We start from the raw sequence: 2879 nt of genomic DNA, 5'->3' as shown, positions 1-2879 counted from the left end.
GGCACATTGGTTAGGTGTTTTACTACGTACACACACACACACACACACACACACACACACACACACACACACACACACATACAGGCATGCACTCACACGCATTTGCACGCACATATGCACACCCATAAACACACACACTCTTCCCTCACCCATCCTCTCTTCCCCACACATCACTGCACATAACCATAATAATATAATAGTATGTTTGCACTCACAAACAGTCTTACAGCCACAAGCATAATTCAAATGAAAAATAATATAAACAAAAATAGCGTTAAGCTAGGTACGTACTCGGTATTCTGGTTATAACTCAGTGGTATTCTGATGCATGCTCTAAGGTTCTATGAATGGTTATTTTGCTGTTTGAGTCCATGTGTTTGTTCTCATTGTTCCTTTTGAGTATTGGGACCCAAAAAAAGCGTGTCAGTGTAGCCTACAGCTATAAGTTTCTTTTTTAATTTGTTTTTCATCAGATTTTAGGGGATGGTTGAGGGTTCAAAATCTAAGATATTATATGAGTTTTTTAGTTCAACCCATAAATACTATAAGATATTAGAGTGTTTGTTTTCAGTTACAGGCGACTGAGTCGGGCCATCGGCCCAATCCAGCCGTAGTGGGCACCTCGTATTTCGTGGCACAAGCCGATTGCGCCCGACTCGTCGCCTCCAAAACAAACGCGTTTGTTTTCAGGCGACAAGTCGGGTGATTGACCCTACCCGACCAGACCCAACCGATTCCATCCTCAATGGGCACCCGGTATTAATTCCAGAAGCATGCTATTCCTCAGCACTTTCCCTCTCCTTTAAAACCTCTTCACTACTGTGTCGACATAACACAATGTACTCGCTTGTGTAAGACAAAACTGGTTCTCTGCCGTTTTTTTGTTTTTTTATTGGCATGCAGAGGAACTTTTATGAAATGTAAAATAGCATGTCGTCGGTGTCACAAACAATCCACTTAAGTCTGCTTTGGACACTTTTTGCACCAAAGACAAATAAATAGTTTTTCGTTGCGTTGTTCCAACCAGGAATCGAGAAAGGCAATTAAGTTATAGATTTCTAAGCTTTCACCATAACTTTAAAGTGCAACTGCATTTTGGTGATGTTGAAAGGTGTAAAAATCGAAAATTCTCAAAATTTGGACTTAAGTGGATAGTTTGTGATAGCAACAATGTGCAGTGATTACCAAAAAGTAGGGAAGATACTACAGCTTTTTAAATCTCTTGATATTACATACTACCTGTATTCATCTATTCTGTACAAACGCAGCTATACACGTCTTGGCAATGAAGGGGTTTTAAGAATCGACATTGAAGATAACTGCCCTCTTTTGTCGCCCTTTCTTGAAGAGAAATAAAAGGAACCATATGAAAATAAAAATAAAGTTAAGGAAGTGACCACTTGCAGTAGTCCAGTTCTATAAATGTCACACGTCTTTATCCCCCTCCCCCCCCCCCAAAAAAAAACAAAAAAAACACGCACACAATGTACGTTTCGCCCTTCGCTTTGTTGAATCCCCTCCCCCTTCCACTGTATTGTCCGCCAGTTTGACATTTCCTGGTAATGCGTTTTCTCAGCCGCACTACCAAGCCATTGGTATGAGTAATGTGTTAATGGACCTTGGTCACCCTCTACTCACCCTCTTGTAATGCCCAGTCGGCGCCCCGTCGGATGGCAAGACTAGCCTGGCTCTTGAGTCCATTACACCAAGTGGAGTCTCTCGTGGCCTAGAGGTTAAGTTGTTCGCCTCTCATTCAACAGGTCCCAGGTTCAAATCCGGATAGCGAAGGAAAAACATTTTCTCTCCTAAATTTCTTCCCTTCTTATCCTTTCCTGCTCTCAAACAATGCTCTGTCGTATCCTTTCGTCTCCACTTTCTGCCCCAACCCGTTTACCTCCTTTGCCCCCTCCTCTGGGCCCCGGACTCGTTCTGCAGCCTTTCTACTGCTTTTCCTTGGCTCCTTCTTACTGCTGTCTTTCAGCCTCACCCCTGATCTATTGTAGGTAAGATCTATACCTAAACTTCTCGGACAAGGGCGAAAAATCTAGGAGGTATCGTGTGCAAGTTACACACGCTAAAGATCCCTTGGTGGTCCAAAATGATAAGAGTAGGCTTCGGCCGCCACCAGGGCAAAATTCAAAATTACTTACCAACTGAAAATGTTCGGTATGTCCCGCGCGCTCAAATGACCTTATGCAGTTGCGAGCGCCGTAAAACACTTACCATAAAAAAAAGAAATTAAAAAATACACTGATTTTATTTTTGGCCTCTCCGACGTCTCTGTCAAGTGACTACCCGGGCGAGCCAACGCTACCGGGTTCTTTGGTGTAGCGGTTAGATGTTCCCCTGGTGCACGCTGAAGACATGTGGGTTCAAGTTTTAGTAAGAGTTTTACGGCACTTGAAATACGATAAGGTTATATAAGTTCCGAAGAATAGATGTGTTACAAGAGAGTAACATACAAAAAAAAAGAAGGAGGGATAAAAATGACTGATGATAGGAAAGAGAGAGCAAACCACAGTAGAGCACCCGCCAACCACCTACTGTGTGAGTTCGATTCCCGTGTTGGGCAAATGATATTCGGAGACGTCTCCGGCGATCACCCAGGAACTATTCGGAGACGTACTCCCGCACACAGATACACTGCTTGGCTGCTGGGACATTTCAGTAACCCACTTTCAGCACTTTTTAAGGACCCCCGGGCGAGTGTTGAGTTCCTGCGTGCTGTCGGCATCGCTGACCGTTTATGAAGCCACAGCGCCAGAAGAGAGAGAGAGAGAGAGAGATACACTGCTTAGGGGGTCAAACTGCATATTGTTTGCTGCAGATCAAACATAAAGCCACTAAAAATGTCGCAAATGAACTTTTCTTTTCAAGAA

At 43.5% G+C, this 2879-nt stretch overlaps 1 protein-coding gene across 1 annotated transcript in view; it reads left to right on the top strand.

The window, feature by feature from the left end:
* The window catches only part of LOC101847994 (fibrillin-1), a 12470-nt gene that overhangs the window by 8414 nt on the left and 1177 nt on the right, over positions 1-2879 (top strand). The window lies entirely within an intron of this gene.

The sequence above is a fragment of the Aplysia californica genome, unplaced genomic scaffold (assembly GCF_000002075.1).
Source record: "Aplysia californica isolate F4 #8 unplaced genomic scaffold, AplCal3.0 scaffold00692, whole genome shotgun sequence".
NCBI classification, from domain to species: Eukaryota; Metazoa; Mollusca; class Gastropoda; order Aplysiida; family Aplysiidae; genus Aplysia; species Aplysia californica.
The sequence above is the reverse complement of the archived record's forward strand: the minus strand, read 5'-3'. Positions and strand labels throughout refer to the sequence as shown.